General features: G+C 39.9%; 1 protein-coding gene across 4 annotated transcripts in view; it reads left to right on the top strand.

The window, feature by feature from the left end:
- The first annotated feature begins 8,827 nt into the window (after window positions 1-8,827).
- The window catches only part of pbx3b (pre-B-cell leukemia homeobox 3b), a 70,366-nt gene continuing 58,325 nt past the window's right edge, over window positions 8,828-20,868 (top strand). For all 4 annotated transcript variants that reach the window (XM_085910698.1, XM_085910696.1, XM_085910697.1 and 1 more), the window contains exon 1: window positions 8,828-8,971. The gene's annotated coding sequence lies outside the window, so the exon portion shown is untranslated. The remainder of the gene's footprint in view (window positions 8,972-20,868) is intronic.

Here is a 20,868-nt window from a genome sequence, read left to right as displayed (position 1 = left end):
CTGTTCGTCTGAGCAGCAAAATAACTAATGATAACCAATGTTAAAGGGAAAAATTTACTGGATGATCTTTTTCTTTTTATTGTCAACAGAGCATATTTAAGTAATTTTACTTCTTGCGAAGGGTTATGTTACAAAGTACACAGTTTTGTCTGAATGACAGGTCAGCCAATAGGCCTGGAATTCCCTGAACTCCTCTTCATCACAGGACACAGTGGCCTCACTTGAAGTCGAGCGGAATAAAGGATTGTCTTCTGTATTTTTTCATTAGACTGTCCTTTTGTTACTGAATACATAAATCCATTGTGGCAAGATGCAATATGTATCGGAGCGCTCCACCTGCGGACGTCTCATAATGGCCGCCATGTCCCTCCAGTCAGGGATGATAAGTGAACCCCCCATGAATGTTAATGATAGTGATCATTCTGAAACAGCCCGCCTCTCTGTCTTCGCTCACAGCTCGAGTGTCACACACAGGGTGGCAAAGTTCAAGGGACTAAAATGAAAACAAACACACAAAGCGACATATAAATCTATAAGAAAGAGAATGCCGGAATGCAAGATGGAGCAGGATTAAATGTATGGGTGCACCTGAATCAGACCTTGACCAATAAGTCAAATAGTATGGAAGCTTAGATTTTCAGTTTTGAGTTTGGAAAACACCTTGCATAGAGTTCATGCCTCTCTGTTGATAACACTCACGTTTTGAAACAAATGAGCATTTACTCTTTAGGAAAAGGAGGCAACTGTTTTCAGAGTTTTTCTCTTTAAGATCCTTTTATGCATCTATCATGTAGGTGTGCGTGTATGTATGTGTCTGAGACACTCAGCTCACTTTCCTATGGATTATTTTTGTTTACAACATTACAGTTGATTGCTGCTTTAGTCATTTACTCAGCAGCCAGATTTTTGGTTCATGAAAGTGTGTGTGTGTGTGTGTGCGTGCGTGCGTGTGTGTGTGTGTGTGTGTGTGTGTGTGTGTGTGTGTGTGTGTGTGTGTGTGTGTGTGTGTGTGTGTGTGTGTGTGTATAATGAGGGAGAGCGAGAGAGACTGTGAGAAATTTTATTTTTCTATTTACCAGCAAAACCTGGTTCAGTGAATACACTGAGTTTGTTTTATTTAATTTGATCTTTCTTTTAAATATGGGTCGTATTACAAATGGTATGATATGAAGGATGTTCAAGTTCCATTGTCTATACTGGAAATACATTGTTATTTTGTTTCATTATCAGCATTTATGGCAATATGATAATGCACTAGCCAAGCTGCTGTATTGTTTTTCCATGCAGTAGTAATATGCTGCACTTATTTAATTATTTTGCCTGGTAAACACTGGGGAGCAGGTGGGTTTGAACAGATGTGGCCGTTTACATGACTTCAATAGTCTGGCCTTCATATCTGCTCATTGCTCGTAAACACCTTTGACAACATGCACGCTTGCTGGAGCACACAAAGGCTCAACTCAGCTAATCCAAACTGACAATACTGAGATCGCAATGACCCCTTTTCTATTTAGTCAAATTGAAGATGAGCTTGAGCATCTCCATGATCTTGAACATCTCAACCAGGAAACAGAGATCATTTGACTTCCTGTTAAAGCATAGATAACCATCCTGAAATTAGAATCCCATTTGACCACATTTAAAGCCCATCATTGCAACCGTCTGGACGTCTTCTGCGAGCAACCTCACGGAAGAGGCAGGGGAGCGAGTGTTGGGTGCCAAGTCATCCGCATCCCTCTCTACGTCTATCCACTTCCTATGGGTCTAACTTTGCCAAAGTCCTTGGAACTTGCCAAATTCAGTCATGCCTGCTTAGCTTCCTGGCCCTAATTGTGCCAGAAAAGAAAATAAGACACAGATGTATACAAACTTGGTGGTGCCAGTGGAGAGACAGCTAATGGCTTCATCTTGACCCCGTGCTCATAGCAGGGCACAGGTGGGGATAATTAGAGCTCCCTCACCGCTCGGTCTGCTCTTTTTCACTCTTGATCAACGGAAAGATGCTCTGAGATGAGCAGCTATGCTCCTCCCAATATCATCATCACCTTCATGATTGCAACCATACATCTGCTCCTCTCAACACATGCCAACCAGTGGTTTGTGTTTGCAACAATGGATGTTTGGAAAAGAATACCAAGCTAGGAGATGTCTCATAATAACAGTGGAAGAAATGCAACCACAATAGAGGCACTGAAGGAAGACTTCATCTCTGGCTGTAAAACTATGACAAGGCATGCATCTTTCTTTTCCTTTCTTTTTTTTTATGGGGGGGTAACTAAATAGCTCAAAAGAACCTATGAGGTGTCTCATTCCAGATTTCTGGCACATTTAAAAAAGTATGCTTCTGAACTCCAGATGTTTACAAGCGCTATGTAAATTGACCTCTTGTCCTCTCCCTAGGAGACGCATGAGCAATTTTTTATGCTTAGCGCAATACTATCATGCAGCTAGGGTGCTTGAAAAGGCTGCAACGCTCTTTTTCCTCTGTTAGCCTGAGTGACAGCGGAGAGACATGTGTCTTCAGATGAGCGGAGGCGAGTCTCATTACAGCGTATTTGGTTGACAGTGAGTGATTCAAGTGTTCCTGGACAATTCAGACACACTGATATAAAACACATTAAACGTCTTTCACAGCACTTTACCTGACACTGCTCATCTGTGCTCATCTGTTATCCCTGACGAGACCACGTTTGTTGCTGCTTCAAGCACTGGATCGGTCGGGGCTGCAGCGTATATAAGTGAAATAGTGAAAGAAACATCCATTTATAATAAAGTGCATAAATATAACACCAAGTTGGAAATGTATTCTCTTGTCCTTAGTCTGACAGGTAATTAACATTTTACAGAAACAAATTAGCAAGACAATAAAACATCCGTCCATTTTCTGAGCCGGTTTGTCCTCACAAGGGTCGGGGAACAATAAAACAAATAATTTATATCTTTACATCACTGTCGTTTTTTTCCAATTTATAATGACAGATAAACAAAGAGTAAGGGTACTCTTTAGAGTAGGTAAACTTACCACAAAACATTGAAAAAATGTCATCTAACTTCATGAAATTCTCTTTTTCTTCTTCCGGAACTAAAAAGGAAGAAAAACAAAGAGGTTTTCATGTCAGGCTACTAACTTAATACATCATTCTGTTTGGTTCATAAATTTGTAAATCCGAATGTGAATATTGGTGCCTCACCAGCCATGAACCTCACCACACATCACTGGAGCAAAACAGTGCAAAGCGGTCCATTGACTCCTCTTTTAAAGACAATTTTGAACTCAAATGTGTTCATAAATACCCAACCATCCATTACCTTAACCGCTTATATGACAAACTAAATTAAGCTGGCCTTGTCCATGCCTCATGTTTGGAGACAATGCCATTAATATATGCAGCAGCCGATAGGACTGCTTTCATCCAATTTGACACAAGCAGATCAAACACCCGGATTTTTACTCAATTGGATGCATGTTTATCTGACAGGTTTAACAATCCCGAAAATAATACTTCATGTTTTACACAAAAACCCACCATAATATTATTCTGACCCTGCAAAGTGACAGCAGCTGACGGAGTGACAGTCATAGAGACACAATGACATAGTGAAACAAGCAACCTGAACGACAGTCACAGAGACAAAGATGTCAGCAACACTCTACCTTCTGCATACATTCACAATAGAAAATGAGAGAATATTTTACATTTTACAATACATTGCAATACCTAAAGACTACAAAGTAAAAGTTAGACAAATTAGAGTATCATAGAATAAATAACAACAACCAGAATTGACTAATACAACAGTCCAAAAGTGTCAGCCTCCATCCCTTCCTCTTTGACACGCAGACGTTGATCCTCATTCTTTCCGCAAAGACTTTGAGAACATAGCTATGGTGGAGGTTCTGCTTGGACAGGTGAGTGGAGGTGATGCCAAGCCTAGTGGTCAGTGGGTAGAAGAGAGATGGCGGCTGTCACATCCTGCTGACTTAGCCCAGACAGATGAGACAACTAGCAAAGTGAGGCCCGGACAACTCCTCAACCCTGCCTGCATCCGACGTTCAGCTTCTCACAACATCTCAAAGCGAGCTTCAGCTGCAGTGTGGGCTGTTAGGATGGGTGGTCATCTTATCCCAGCTGACGTAAGGTGAGAGGTGGAATGCATCCTCTACATGGATTTCCCCAGACTTTCTCAGCACAAGACTCAGATTGCCAAATTGTAAAGACAGGATAAATTGAAGTGCAGATTTGTTAGTGTAGCCTGTTTAATATTTTTCACAACAGAACCTGACCACCAAAGCACAGTATGTGGCACATACTATACTTATAGAACCAAAACACTGATAAAGCTACAGTACATTAATATTTGTCTTTATTTGTTTACAGCCAATAATAATAATAATAATAATAATAATAATAATAATAGTAATAATAATACATTTTATTTGTATGGTGTCTTTTACAGCCAATAAACAATTGCTTATTCAGTTCAAATAACTTGGAACACAAAGTCCAATCTGGTGTTGCACTTTCTGAGATAAACTGTTGCAGTTTCACATCAGAGACAGACAGCGTGTGTCAATGGCAAAGATTTTCTAAGCACGTTGGCTCTTGCAGGTCCATCTAACAGCAAAGTGACATTTGCAGGTCTGGTGACATGCTGTTTAATGTGCTGCACCTAAGCAGCTAATGAGCTACGTAACCATCACACCGATGTTAGCCGTGCACTTTTCTCCATTAATGTTTGGTGGCTTGTTAAACAAGCTAAGGTGCGGTACCAAACAGGTGTTCATGTTTGTAAGCCAAGCAAGAGGTTTGAGGAAGGGGAGAAAGCACCGACCGCTTGGCCTGTGGCTCAGTCCAATCATTCACTTTGCCCTTGAAAAAGGCATTTTCTTTCATCATAAATACAAGTGCTTGAGTGCAGAGAACAATTTTTGCTTAACATGATAGCAATCATGATGTGAGAATTGTATTTTGACACAATGACTGGCAAAATATTAGATACAAAAGTTATACTCGATCTCATTTGATTCAGCAGGTGTACCTAATATTGTGGCCAATAAGTGCACAGATGTTGACCACTTTGCAGACATACAGTAATCCTGCTGCTCATTGATTAGAGCAGAAAATCCCCCTCTGCACTCGGTGTCTATTAACTGCAACAATTTTCTTGAGACCACAGTGTACCCCAGGCCAGCTTCCAACCTCTTCCCTAATTGCATTGATTTTTATAACAGTAAATCTCACTGTGTCACAGTCTGCACTCCTTGGGCATGATGTACTGCTACAGCCTATGTGGCTGCTCCCAAATTTTGCGGACCGAAAATGGAAGAAACGTGATTAATGGTTAAATTAATGAATGGCTAAATGTATGCTAATTGTTTAATTGGTTGCCTGATCTATATAAGATAATTTATAAATGAAATGAGTTGATTTACAAAGTATATTGATTAAATGTGACAATGAGTTATATGGCAGACTAACTGGTTTGCAATTTTGCCAATTAAATTCACAAAGCTCCTTAAAGTGCAGGTTTTGAAAAGTGTATACGCTTTAAAGTAATTCACAACAGAGTCAACTGTGTAGTTTATATTTTTGGATCCCAACAGCCGATAATGATGCATTAATATTAATATCAACTGCATTTTTTCATATTTCTCTGAAGCCAGCCACAGAGCGTCATATATTTATCTGTAGTTCACATTTGGTTCAAGCAAATTAAGGTGAGAAAAATAGTTAAACAATAAAATTATAGATACTGCGTCTGAAAATAATAGTAATTATACAGTGTGCGTGAATGGAAGCAATCCAATACAAAAGTTAATTCCGCCTCGTAATCCGTTTTAGGAGGGAAAGAAAGAACATTCATTCATTCATTCATTTTCTGAACCGCTTAGTCCCCACGGGGGTCGCGGGCGTGCTGGAGCCTATCCCAGCCGTCATCGGGCAGTAGGCGGGGGACACCCTGAACTGGTTGCCAACCAGTGGCAGGGCACACAGAGACAAACAACCATCTGCACTCGCACTCACACCTAGGGACAATTTGGAGTGCTCAATCGGCCTATCAAGCATGTTTTTGGGATGTGGGAGGAAACCGGAGTGCCCGGAGAAAACCCACGCGGACACGGGGAGAACATGCAAACTCCACACAGGGAGGGCCGGAGGTGGAATCGAACTCGCACCCTCCTAACTGTGAGGCGTCCGTGCTACCCACTGCGCCACCGAGCGGAAAGAAAGAACACATTCACTTTAATTTACAATGACAGCAAATGTAAGCATGAATGGCCGCTGCAACCCAGCGTTAATTACATGACCAAACGTGTGAAAGGTATCAATGAGGAAACAAATAAAATGCAACAAAACTGATGAAGAGTGGCAAGGAGTACCTGCCACACAATTTCAATTGCAGATGTTCAAGGTTTTTCCGCCTGCAAAATGTGACTTTGAAGTGACACAGATTACAATAATGAACAAAAGCTCTTATAGACATATTATACGGTAGAATACAAAATGCAAAGCTTGCATTCACAAAGGTGAATTGCGTTGTTTTTTTAAAGTCAAAGGTGTTCATATTATCTTTCTGTTTTGTATTTTACTGTTTAAAACACTAGCTGAATTTTTTCTTTTTGCAATAAAGATGGTGATTGGTCACGGCTCATCTACAGTAATACTTTGTCACACCATCACTTACCTCTCTTTTACTCCGTGTGCCATGGCACGGCGTGTTGGCCTGCTGCCTCCATTGCTGCTTCGTAATGAGGGCAAATCTGGCTCGATCAGCATGTTGAGCCACTTGTGTTCCGTCCAAGTGGAGATAACAATTTATTTTGTAGAGCAAGATTTACAATTGGCTATCCCCCACATGAATGCTATCACTCCTTGAAAAGTGTCAAGTGTTATGGTTACCGTATGGGCCTACCGGGATCATAATTGTATTGGCATCTGTAATTATGTTGACCTGGATAAAGAGTTTGACTGTGTTTCTCAGGTTGTCTTGTGGGGGTTCTCTTCAAGTGTGGGGTACCGGACCCTAATACAGGCTATTCGGTCCCTGTACGACCAGAGTTTGGTCCGCATTACTGGTTGCTTTAGTTTCCAGTGAAAGTTAGACTCAGTCAAGGATGTCTTGTGTTACCAATTTTGTTCTTTAAGCACAGTGAAATACTTGAAGTAGAATTTCTAGATGCGGTCAAGACATTGAGGGTGTCCCGTTTGGTAGCCTTAATGTTACGTTTCTGCTTCTTGCAGATAATGTCGTTCTGTTGGCTTCATCAAATTGTGACCTTCAACTCTCACTGAAGCGGTGAGTGTCAAGTGGTTGGAATGGGAATCAGTATCTCCAAATCTCAGACCTTTGAGTGGGCATGAAAAAGATTACTAATGCGTGAGGGAAGAATGGAGCAGGAGGGGCGGGACGGGCGAGTTTCAGTGTCAATAGCTATGTAGACTCTGCATCAGTCTGTCATGGTGAAGAACTGAATCGAAAGGCAAAGCTCTTGATTTACCAGTCAATCTACATTCACTTTTAGTCATGAGCTGTGGGTTGTAACTGAAACAACAAGATCTCAGTCCAAACACATTTCATTGATATGCTGTGTGAGTTCATCCTTAGAAATAAGGTGTAGAGCTCTGTGTTTTGGGAGGGGATCAGAATATGGTCGAGCTTCTGCTCCTGCACATCAACGAATTTCATCCCATTGGAGGCCCCAGGGAAAATCCAGGATGCACAGGAGAAGCTGCCTCTCCGCTGGCCTGGGAAAGCTTCAGGTTCCTCTTGGAGGCACTGCATGAAGTGACTGGGGAGCAGGGAGTCTGAGCTTCCATGCTTAGTTTGCTGCACCAGTGGTTTGATCTTGATTAAGCAGAAGAAAACGAAAGGATGGATGCATTTTAGCCATAAATGTCTGGAAACCACTTCATTTTACCTTTTTACCTCACTTATTGTTTTACCTACCGTAAAACTGCTTTCTTTACCAACAAAGTGTAATTAGGCACTAACTTCTTAAAGATGCCAGTCGGCTTTATAAATGAGTGTAATTCTGTAACAAAGTGCAGCTGTTTGGAAACTTCACCAAATATAGTGTCCCCAACTTTGCCCATGACACGGAGGATTTTTTTAAAACATTTAATTCACAAATATTTTTGCATGACTGTTATTTTTTGTCTTTCTTAAAAGCCTCATTATGCCTGTGAGTAAATGAGGACCAAAAGCACCTTCAAAAGGCCATTCTGGCAATAAACTGGACTGATTGTACAGGTGGCAAACATCTCCTTGTCTTCAGAGAGGAATGCACCTTTGCTAATGTTGGTGGTGTCGGTCTCGAGGTTACATGCGTAGCTCGTGGATGCATTTTCTTTCAGGTTTTTATACTTCCTTGGAGGTGATGAATTGCAATGGGTAGTGTGCCAGTAGCAATGTCTCCAGAAGTAGCTTATTCTGTGCTGCCAAGCATGATTTATGACAAGAAACGGGAGGTGGAGTTGAGGGGTAGATCTTTGACACCATTTGCCCTCTTGCACTTTTCCATATCCTCCAAGAGGAGTTTGAGACTGTCGGAGAGACTTTGCAACTGCACACATCTGGTTTGGAGACATAGCCAAGGCAAGTTTTCTTGCCAAGCAAACCATTTGACAGAAATGGGAAAACTTAAACAGAATATTCCAAATATGAAAATGGGAAAACTTTAATGAAATAGTAAAAAAAAAAAAAAAGACTAAGAGATGTGTTGATATGTCATGTCCCTAATTGACCCTGTGACCCAGTGAGTGTGGGCGTGGCTACATACCTGTGTGCAATCAATAAATCGCAGCAGCTCATTCACCAAGAAGATCACATGCAGACCAAACCAAATTCATGTCTCTACATTATATTTGTCCTTTGTCTTTATCCGGCTGCACCAGCTCTTACCGCGATGGCTGCGCCAACAACTTATTCTAATGATATTACTTGTGGCTCATTGTTGAGAACTCTGTTGGTAAGTCCATTGCTTAAGGTCCTACCCAACTCGGGGCAAACAATTGTGAGTGTTTTGAGGGCAGTGAATGTTGTGTTCTTAGCAGTGTTCCTTCAAGGTCACAAATAAATGCCAAACGATCGCCAAACGTCCGGCAGTTGTTCTTCTGTACTTTTCTTGCCGCAAAAAAAATCTTTTGCAAACATTTACAACTTAGAACGAACCCTGCCAAACTCTGAACGCAACATTTGCTACTTTCAAAAACGCTCACAATGGTTCAGTGGGATAGGGGGTTTAGGAAAAGAAAACTGAGATTTGCTGACGTACCGAGTGATTGGTTTCATTCATATAAATCATTGTCATGTAGCACTACTATATCTATTTCATTTGATGACATAACACAAAAAAACTCAATATATTGTTCTGATATGCTTTTAAGACCTGAAGACTTTCCAAATATTATTCATGTAATGTAAAATCAATACAAGGTAAATTCATCAGAGAACTACATTAATTTAAACAGTAGGTGGCATCAAATTGGGGTGTAATAGAACAATTTTAATGAGGAAGATTGTTAGAGTAGGAGGCTGTGCCTCCATTACCAGTTAATGGATCATGTCAAAGGTTAGGAGTTGCTCATTAACTATCACTCAAATTAACTCAGCACTTATGGCTTTTTTTTTTTCCCCTTTTATGCTTTTCTTTTTTACCTTCAAAGGTATCTAATGACAGTGAGACAATGAGAGCAGACTGAAAACATGATTTAATAGACACATGGGAAAAATTCTCCTGGAAATATTTTCAAATGTTGCTGTCCATTGAACATCATGTGTGGCACCAACCTGATAGCGAGACACGCATGTAGCTAATTTAATTTCCACTCTTTATCTTAATTAGTCATTTTACCAAGCCATTTCTTGGCAATTATTTTTAATTCATTCATCTTCTGAACCACCTTTCCTCACAATGATTTTTTTAACTTTCTAAAAACAATATGGGAAAGGTCAGTTTATCTTCCAGCATGATTTTGTCCTGGTACAAAAATCAGGCAAATTTGGATTGAGTTTGCTTTGAAGGACCTTGAGCTTTACCTCATCTCAACCTCCTCAAACATTCAAACTTTGGGATGAAATAGAACAGTGATTGTGAGTCAAGCCATCTCATATGGCTCCTTACAACTCTGAGTTGCTTCTGGGTGACCGCTCTTCTCATCTTAACTCTAAGGGAGAACCCGGACATCGTACGGAGTCAACTCATTTGGTCCAAGAGCTCTTGTTTCAGACAGGACCCAGAGCTTGTGACCATAGGTGAGGGTACAAACGTAGATTGAGAGATTTACCTTTCCGAGCAGACACAATAAACCCCATGAACACAGACTAAGGCTCATCCCAATACCATCCCGTCAATTCCCTCCCCCCTAGAAATATGCGTTCACGAGAACCAAGATGTTTCACAGTTTGGATGGATGGATGGATGGATGGATGAACAGATATATTGAATATGTCAACCCATATACCAGTTATGAAGACATGTATTAGTCATGCAATGCTAAATGCAAAGGTTTTTAGTTTGCCCTCCATTTCTTTACTTTTTTTCCAGTAAAAGGTAGGTATGCTTTAATGCTTCATGGACTCAATGACTTGGGATTAATTTGTACCTGTCAACTTGATTCCCATGCCAGGTTAAAAGCTTGACTTCAAACTCAAGTAACACAGCATCTGATAAAAATTGAGGTCATAAGGTATTCTTCATTTTGCTGAGTGCCACAGAAGCGCAGCCACTTGGGATGTCGCGACTCGCTATATAGGACATCCGCTGCTAAAACACCAGAATGCGGCACCGTAATTATGACTTGATCCTTCCTGCGCTGAAAGCTCCTGCTGGCGAAAATCAAGTACCCCGAGGCTTACAGCATGCGGCTCAAGGCCTAAGAGGTAATAGCATGAAATATAGATACAGAGGTGACAGATGTTTACATGCCTTGTGAGATGGCATTGAGACACTACACAGTGGCTTCCTCCAATGGAGAGGAACCTGATGAGGAATAGAGGAGGAAGATGGAGTGATAAAGGAGGTGCTTTGCCAATGTTTGCTGGCAGATCATTAGGGCTCCTCTTTAACTCAACCCCCAGTGACAATCTATTGCTCTCCTCCCCTGTCAGCGAGTCATTATGGTCTGATCATTAGTGACATCGCCACATGCCCATCACTCAGGTCGCTGCCATATTGGCAGATGAACGGCCTCTGCCCCAGACCCACTCATCTCCACTCTTCAGACAGGGAGGATGAACAAATGTTCTCTGAGCATCAAAACCCCTCACTCGTTACAGTGAAATTCCCCATTCATTAAAATATGCTAACACATATCTATTGCTTCTCTGAGCTTTTGAGGGCTGCAATAATAAAACACAAACTAAAACGCATTGTTAAATAAATACCTGTTTGAAAGATTTTGTCAAAATTGGGCTACTGTATTTTGGAGACTGGTCACAAACTTAACAGGTAAGGCCTAACCATTTTGGAAGACCTGGAAACCACCTTAGATATTTTATGCCACCTAACCCTACCTCGGAACTCACATCTTCTTGGGGACGACATAAGAATGATAAAATAACATTTATTTGCATCTGTTTGACAGAAATGTAATTATGTTTCAGTGCAGTTCTACATATTGCTTCAAAAGACAGATATAAACACAGTGACGAGTGAATACTGCCATGGAAAAAAAATGAAACCATCCTTTTAGTTTCTTGCTCAATGACTACATTAGGACTAAAAGTACATTTGTTTGGATCAATATATTAATGACAAACAAAAAGAGCTCTTATAGAAGAGAGAAAATTAAGAGCTGATCGTGATATTTCCTCACAATATTTAGGGTTAGGGGTTAGGGGTTGGGGGTTAGGGTTAGAGCTAGGGTTGGGGTTAGGGGCTAGGGATAGGGTTAGTGCTAGGGATAGGGTTAGAGCGAGATCAGATATTGTTTTAGCAGATCCATCCCGTTGACAATATGCTTCCTTTAACAGAGCTTTGGCGCGCTTCCTTGACAGACTATACTGCTGCTCGTTCGGTCACGTGAATTTTTTTAAAGCTAAAAGGGAGATTAATAAGTGGTCTAGAACAACTAACTTGAATAGTGCATTAATGCTAGCTTACTATATAAAATTAAAGTTATAATTGTACATTGGGTTGTAATGACTAGACTAAACTCCATGCTGTCCGCACTCACAAGAGTTAAATGCCGTCAACCACTGTGTTGATAAATGCTGCATCTTTAATTCACAATTTCACATTTAACATTGATTATAATTAAACGGTACATGAGTGAAGGAACCAATAACCCATGCATACTTGGGTACCCTGCCATACCACAAGCAGCATAAGAAGTAATTAGTTTGAACATAATATTCGTGTTATGATTGATTTCATGCAAGGGAACGTCGCAGATACGCTGAGCTCTGAGCTGTTTTGAGATGACGTCGCAGTGAAAACAGCGATGCTTGGCCTCTGCTCCGTGACCTGTAAATAATGGATAAATCCATTTTCTTGACTAGAACACCAAATAATGAAGCAATACAATTTCTATCAATTACGCTTTTCTTTCCCCCCCCCCCCCCTATCTTAATTGTTGACTTCACTTAGTACAAATCAGCACGGTGAAACACCAGGCCATTTTTCAATTAACAGGTCCAGATGTTTTTGGAGGCTCCAGTAAACACAGGCAGTTGTGAGGAATGCTTTATCTGCAATGTAATAATCAGTAGAACATCAGCTCCAGGCTGCATTTGTATACTCATGTTTTATTCCAGCCCGCTTTCTAATGCATGGCTTAATTATAGCGAGCGTAGACAATGCCAGACCCCCATAGCTCTGAATGTATTAGTGCACTGTGTGAGGCTGAAACCATCAAACCCTGTTTCCCCCACCATGACACCACACGCTCATCTCTCTTCTTGCACAATAAAAAGATAATGCATAATAATATTACAGACATACTATATAGGCACTAGAATACAGTGTGTATTCTTCATTAAGCCCTCCATTTTATGCAACTCAACAGGGCAAACAGTCCAATGTTTTATCATACAATATGGAATATTTTACAAAGGAATATATGAATACTTAATGAAAACCTATTGGCTGTACCCTTCATTGAATTTGGCATATTGGTGATCAGTGTGTTGTTGTTTTTTTTTTTTCCCCCCCGTGTTGTGATTTTAAAGCATGGAAAAATCAACTAAATAAGTAAACAAGAGGTACTATACAGGATTACATATGTCTGTACCAATTGTAACTGAGTGACAAATGCTAAATAATGGTGATTGCTGAGCAGCGTTCATGGGCTTCTTTTTTATTTCTAGGTAACACCATTGGTAATGACTTTTCATAGGTGTCAATTCTGTTTGTCATTAGAAAACTTCTCATGTCTTGTCTGTTAAGTTCTCAACTTTGAATGAGACCTTGCTGTCATTTCATAGTCACATGTCGAGATGTGTTGATTTCACTACACGTTCATGTATACAGACACAATATGATCAAATTAAAACCATCAGACTTGCAGTACTGTATTATTTTAGATAAAATGGCCGTGCCAAGTGCACATGACGAAAATTCCATTTTTGATAGCCATACATTCTGACGTTTCCTACTTTGTAAGGTCGCTAGCCTCCATTCAAAAAAACAATAGATCCCCACTCACCCCACTTATATCTTTCACCTCAGGCCGGCTCTACAACAATGATTGTGAAAACTGCCAACATGGAAGAAATATTTTTATTTAGATGAGGGCTCTGTGAGGACTGCAGAAGTAGAAAAATACAATGTGGTGTGGAGTGCATTGAGAGAGACTCCAATACACGCCGTTTTGCAGAAAGGCAATCAGATCTGGCAGTCGTGTGTAAAGATACTTATCTGCCTGGAGAGGATTTCAACACCATATTTCTGGGAGAAATGGAAATCAATGCTGACAGCAGCGTGTCAGTGTTGTGTATTCACAACATCTGATCTCAATAGAGAGAGTTCCCTTCAAAATAGTGAAAAAAAATGGGGGACGAGATATTTCAAACTAAAAGGTCATTTCGTGTTGCGTGAATACATTTTCAACCCAGGGTAGTGCACCACTAGCTGATTCTCAGATTGCCAGGCTCTGCTTTTGTTTGCAATTTGGTGGATAATGTTGTTTTGCAAATGCTCAACCATATTTCTAAATCCCCAAATAAATACGCCTCTTGTGTTTGCTTCCCTTGACATCAATAAATCCAGTATCAAAACTAACTACCACGTCACCTCCTGGGGATTTGTGAAATATGACAATACTCCACTAAAGAGATATTTTGGCAGCGACAAAAGCACTCTAGGAGCCGGTATTCCTGCAAATGTAGAATTATTGCCCAAGCAGTGAAATGACTTCAGAATTTCAGCGTGCAGTGTTAATCAGATTTTCCCACTGGAGCTGTAGTTCATTGTCATTGCTAATGGAGCTTCCTCTGCAGGTTGTTGCTCTTCACTAAATTAGTGTGAAGTCTTATCCTCAAAACATTGACTAATACAGCACTTAATCTTGGAAACTCTCAACTCCCATGAAAAATCTCATCCGGAATGACACTGATGCATCGGAGCTTCCCCTAGGATTGCATTCATCAAGTGACTGACAAAATTAATCTCGACAGACTCCGACCAAATTACACCTGAGTTCACACCCACCGCAGCGCTAACCACAACATCTGAATAATATATAGAAAATATTAATGATATGAAAACACTAACTTGTAATGTCCGTATGGAAGATAAAATATTTAATTAGTAATACATATCTGTTATTTAAATATGTTCCCTGTTTGAAGATACATTTGGAAGAGCCATAGAAAATTGCTATAGTCTTCTAGGTGGAATACATTAAGGACAGTGAATTCATGTTAAGATTAAAGATTTTGGGTAAATATTTGATTGGGACAGCATCAAAATTTGATTCTCTAAAAATGTTTCCCTTCCTGTGACTAAACTGACGTTCACTTGGCCACACTTTACGATTGGTCACAAAACAGATTATAATCTGCTAGTATAAAATATTCTGTAAATATTCTGTTATTTCACATACACTTATTAAGGATTTGGAAGCTTGCTGTAATTTCGTTTGAGCTGTACAAGAAAAGCAAATGTGTTTTCTTTACATGATATTGCAGTGAAAAATACCCATCTTTAGTCCTGCCAAGCCAAAACAGACACACACAATTTATCTTCCAAATGAACTCATTTTTCACCAGTAATTAAAACACATTGAGATGAGGGAGAACATGGAATAAGTAGAGCAATTGTTCAAGATGTGCATAGTCGTTCATTTAGTCGTGATGTGTGTTTGGCTTTTGAAAGCCACGTGTTGTACGACCTCAGTGCAAGTGCTGTTGCTGACAGTGAGATGGGATAATTCGTATTGTGACAGCACTCACACACCATGCCGATTGACAAGTCTTCTCTCCTATGATTTGTGAACACGGAAACAAGATATATGTGCGTAAAAGGTAAACCCATGTTCCATGTTAAATGTGCATTTTTCACTGGCTTCGCACATAAACATTTTTAGCTGACAGTTTTGAGCGTGTGTGTCAAACTAATTAATAATAGGATTCCATTTCACAAATCATCCTTTTAATTAGTTGGATAGTCGCCGCCTGCAAACAATGAGACAGGGGTGGGGGAACAAGCCAGAGCTCCAGCGGGGACCCAGGGGCCGTCACAGTGTTTGGGACGGCTGGGGAGAATGCTGGCGCGAGGGATGCTCAAACAGTCGGCGCCGCCCCAGGCAGCCGGCGCTGCACACCCAGGTGCCGCTGTCAGCTGGAGTCCTTCTCCAGCTGCTTGCCACACATTGAATTAATTATATCCATTCTCTATAGCTTCAATTCTTAATCTTGACTTCATTGTTCCGTTTTTTTGTTGTCTTTCATCGGCCACATAATTCTGAGGCCTGTATGATGATGAATCTAAAATAAGGTCAGTGCCCCAACATATCCAGCAGATGGTGCTGTATAAACCTATCTAGTATGTTTTGCAGATAATTTGGCTCATTTCTTGAAAAATAAAATTCAAAAATACCATAAATAAAAGAGCATAAATGAATCTGCAAATCCGTGATTGTTTGTGCGTCCGCGTAATCATCCCTACCTGGATCAAGTGCCGACTAAAAACCTCTCTATACTACCACGTATGCACAGGCAAAATTGGCCTCTCTTGTGATTGGTACCAGCTACGACTCCGCTTTCTTGATCAATTTCACAATAGAATTAAATGTATCATCTAGAACTGGGTCCCTTTGTTCTAACAAGCCTGGTCTCCATTATTATTGCCCTGTTACTTGTACAAAATGTACAGTAAGAACTGAGGCTGGAATTGGCCATAAAATGCAGAGGAAACTTCACCGTGTGGTATTCTAGCCAATAGCAACCGTAGCGACATCCCCCGACTTGGAGTGAAACCGCAACACAGTTTCAAACCTCTGTGCACTATTGTGTAAAGAGAGATGTCGTTACAATTGGCCAAGAAAGGGTTACTTCCATCCCACGACGGAACAAATGCGCCATTACGCCCCATTCTACCTGTGCAATGTCTAGAAAATACCAAAAGAAAGAAAACTCTAACCAAGCGCACTGTTAGAGTGCGAAACAATGCTCGACTTGTGCTTGGAAAGAAAATAGGTCCTTTGGAGGTCTTTTTGTGTCGATTACTATCTGCAAAATTTGCTTCCCAGTCTGTTGCCAGTAGGGCACAAACACTCTTGTTCAACATGATACATTTCAAAATAACTTTCAAATTCAAACCAGCAACTCATAAACCTTTCATTGAAAAACATTGTATAGTTCACCATTTGTAAGGCACATTTTGACATTTACAATCCTTAAGCGACCACTTCTCTTTCCATTTTCTGACATAATGAGACCAATTTATTTTATAATTATAGATGTACTGCATTGTTACAATTCACACGTGCTGAAGGAGATTCCCGGTCCGCTTTTTGAGTCTGAGGTCATATGACTCGTGTTATCAATTCTCAATGATTTAAATGGCTAAAGTTCCTTTTCCTCTTATCTGATCTTTTAAAGGGCAATGAAAAGGCCCATCTTTTCATTGAGACCCATCCTCAATCACTGTTAATGTTAGCTCCATGTACACATAAGAGGGCTGATAAAGAATCATTAGTCTCGTTAATGGAATCACGGCCCGATCCCTCCATCCTTTTCCATTGAAAAGCTCTCTTTATTTCAAAGTTGTTCTGCTTTATTAAAGCTCATTACCATTTCCCTTTTAATAAGCACTCTTTAAAGTCATTACCTGCAGTGGAGTTAAAGGCTCAGCTATTAAAAGGTTACTTTAATGTGAAAAATGGCCTCGCGATATACTCAAGTTAATTACTATTGGATACTGGTTCTGGTTTAATCTAATGCCTAAACCTTAATGAAAGATATGTTGCTGTACAATGAGAGGCAAAAAAAAAAAACGGTTCCTGATCCACAAGACTTTTTGTGTTATCTCTTGTCATACATCGTAGTCACCTAAGCACATTCCCAATTCTTTTAATTAAAGTATGCCACATGTTGTGCAGAATAGTAATGATGGGCACATAGCATGGTTAATGACAACTCAACACCTATTTTCCATCACTCTTTTGCAGTCAGTAACCATCCCCTAAATACAAAGCTAAAGCTATTCATTACATTTTATCGTTCAGAAAAGTGTAATATTGATTCATATCTAAAGCAGAATGTCATAAGTCATTTATTTTGTTTCACCACGAACTCCAAAACACATACATTAGTTGACCCTGTTTTGTCATGAAGAATTTACCCATGAGAAAAGAATCTCCAATGTGTCATATCATGCAGACTAGAATATTTGCATAACCATGACTTATTAATAAATGTTTTGGCTTGTAATACTCTCGCTAAAAGTGTTTGTTTTTTTTCCAGGAAAACTAAATATATCAATTTCTTTTGTCGCCACATTGCTATTTCAAGGCACACAAATGAAAGTTTTACAGACATACCTTGAACCCTTGAAGCCTAAATTTGAGCAAATTTGAGTATTCACCTAATCTCCCATAATGAAGCACTTTTGAGCTCTTATTCCACTTGAGGTTATGGGGTTGGATGATGAAAGCTGACCTTTTTGTTTTAAACTATTTTAATTCACACGTGCAAAGTATAATTACTGTGATCTGTGCAGTGGGCCAGAGGTAAAGGCTCTAGAGAAGCATTAACCTTGAGAGCTTACTTAGTATACATTTTTGAGAATAATGTGCAGGTTAAATCAAAAACATTGAGATAAAATGTTATTTAAGATAAACAAATCATCCAGCAGAGCAAAAAAAATACAAAAAAAACTTCCATCTACATCTGTTGCAATTATTGTTTTTATTCTCTTGGTGGAATACTAAAACATGTCAAATGAGCAATTTCCATAATTCACAAATCATCTCACCAAAGAAATGATGCCTACTATGGTACGATCATTTACCAAATTAAATTCACTACTAATTGCAAAAGAGCAGAATCACATTCCAGACACAGAAAATAACAAATCGTCATAATGCTTCATTTTAATTTTTCCTGCTGTGAAATATGCCCTATCCATCGACAGAATTAATGTGAACCACATTAGCATTTATCAGTGATACGTTTCCCTATCTCTTAAGGTCACGTGGCTTTAACAGGAGTCTTAAGTAAGACTCATGTGCGAGTAAATGACCCATTGTATAAATTCCACAGCCTCGTCAGGGAGATGTGGCCACTAAATGTCACAAACCGGCAGGTCATTCCATCCTTTTGTCTCAACAAAATGCTCTAAAAGGGGAGCGAGGAATATGCTACGCATTGTACTGAGGGCTTTGCTGTGCTAAAATGGTTTGAAAGCTATACAAATATATTCCGTGGTGTCAACAGCGAATGACTGAATGGGACTTAAGACGGCGTTAACCGATGCAGTGGCATTGGGCTCCGTGGTTGACAGTTTATTTGCACAACTTCAATATATCTTTGAAGCCCAGAGGTCGCCCACTGTCAGAGAACGGATGGACAGGCGACTCCCAGCAAGCCGCGTCATGATGAAAAGATACAACAATTGTTTCTTGATCAAGAGCGTAGAGCTGCTATTGAACAATGGCTTTTAAGATCAAATAGCTCTGCTGAAAATTGGCTGCAGCGTAGACTTGCATGGTGGCATGCTTCATAAATATTGGACTGTATGTTTCATATGAATGGGGCGTATTCACCTGAAGGTGTTTGAAGAAAGCTGACAATTAAGTGTTATCTGGTGACTTCATTGAAGCTAAAAATAAAGACATTTCTTTTTGCATTTATTAAAATGACTTCATGACTACTCGAGACACACATGAACTCCATCAGACTTTCTTTTTATTTCCGTGCAATCACATTCACACCAACACTTGTCACTACTTGGATTTAATAGCATTGGTTTTTTTTTTTGACACAAGTTCATACTTAGGGATTAACTATCCTCCAATCAGGAAAATGATTTTAAAAAAAGACAGTATATATACACGTATATACTAACAATTGTGGAAGTAACACAAACTGTACTTTTTTCATTTATTAATTGGGGTGTATTTGGAAATTCAATCTGACGTCCTAACTCTACCCTGACAGTATTTTGAGAGGCAGAACGGAAAGGGAATTTTTTTGTTGTTAAATCTCTGTCGGCCCACAACCCTTGCATCTTGCTTGTATAGCTTCCATCTTGTCTTGCCTGACGCTCTGACGCACCGTCCCCCGTCAGAGCGCCCCCCCCCCCCCCGTGCAGCTCAATAAATAACAGAACCACACAAACCAAAGACTCTCTGAGTTTCGGAAGAGTCTCATAAGAGTATCAACACCATAGAATCAATACGCCTTTCCCGATATGACACACCAATGCCATCAAGTACAAAAATTGATGTTACCGTACTTTACATTGTGATTAGTGTCTAAATTTTACAGCACAATCATACACAGGATGGATAAAGTTTCAATGCGTTAAAAGTCTGGTGCGATTGTGTAATTAGTTTAACAGAAACCGCTATGTGAAAGTCCACGTCATAAAAAAAAAAAAAAAGAGAAAGGTCTTTAGCAGTTAGTATGGTTCATTTGTTTGACCTTGAAGTACAAGAGCAAGGCACTCTTGAGTTTAGTGAACAGGAGTCCCAAGACTGCTGCATTTATCATTGAAATGCTGAGCTGTCAAGTCACACCACATACCTGTCATGGAGGGCTCAAAGGTACAGAGCCAGCTCTTCTCCTCTGTTGCAGTGCATGATTCTTCATCGCATTGCATCGCAGGCCTGTTCACTATTGTTTTCAGCCCCGTGTCAACATAATTCATTTCTGTATCTGACAGCTCCTGACTCTAAGAGTATGGCACTACTAGTTCAAATGTTCAACATCAGCCTCAGACTGTGCCTTTCACTGTTTGGCGCTATTCCTTCTATCTCGGTTACAAGAAACAAAACAAAAGAACTAAAAAAAAAACATTATTTTTGGCAAATGTCATCAAAAAGCAGAAGGTCATCTTCACAGTAGGAAAATTATTATTATTAAGACAGTTTGCTGTTTTCACACTGACATTACATAAAATGAGAGTGAATGACATGATTTTCAAATGAGCTGAGCAGGCTCAGGAATGCAGAGACGACACTTTGTCATCATGCTTCTCATCGTGACATCTGAAAAGACCCACAGGTGCTGTACAAAGTGACTGTGTTGTCATATTTCATTTAGGCATCCTTCAGCAAAGCTGTAATTGCCTAATTAGCTTGTTAATTAGAAGATTAGCATTTACTGATGGAGTGGCTTGCTCTGTTGTGATGAGAGTAATGCAGATTAAGTGAGAAGTTAAGGGTGCATAATTTCACACAATTTTACTGTCCACTAAGG

The sequence above is a fragment of the Syngnathus leptorhynchus genome, chromosome 4 (assembly GCF_054491065.1).
Source record: "Syngnathus leptorhynchus isolate UIUO chromosome 4, UIUO_Slep, whole genome shotgun sequence".
Classification (NCBI taxonomy): domain Eukaryota; kingdom Metazoa; phylum Chordata; class Actinopteri; order Syngnathiformes; family Syngnathidae; genus Syngnathus; species Syngnathus leptorhynchus.
The sequence above is the reverse complement of the archived record's forward strand: the minus strand, read 5'-3'. Positions and strand labels throughout refer to the sequence as shown.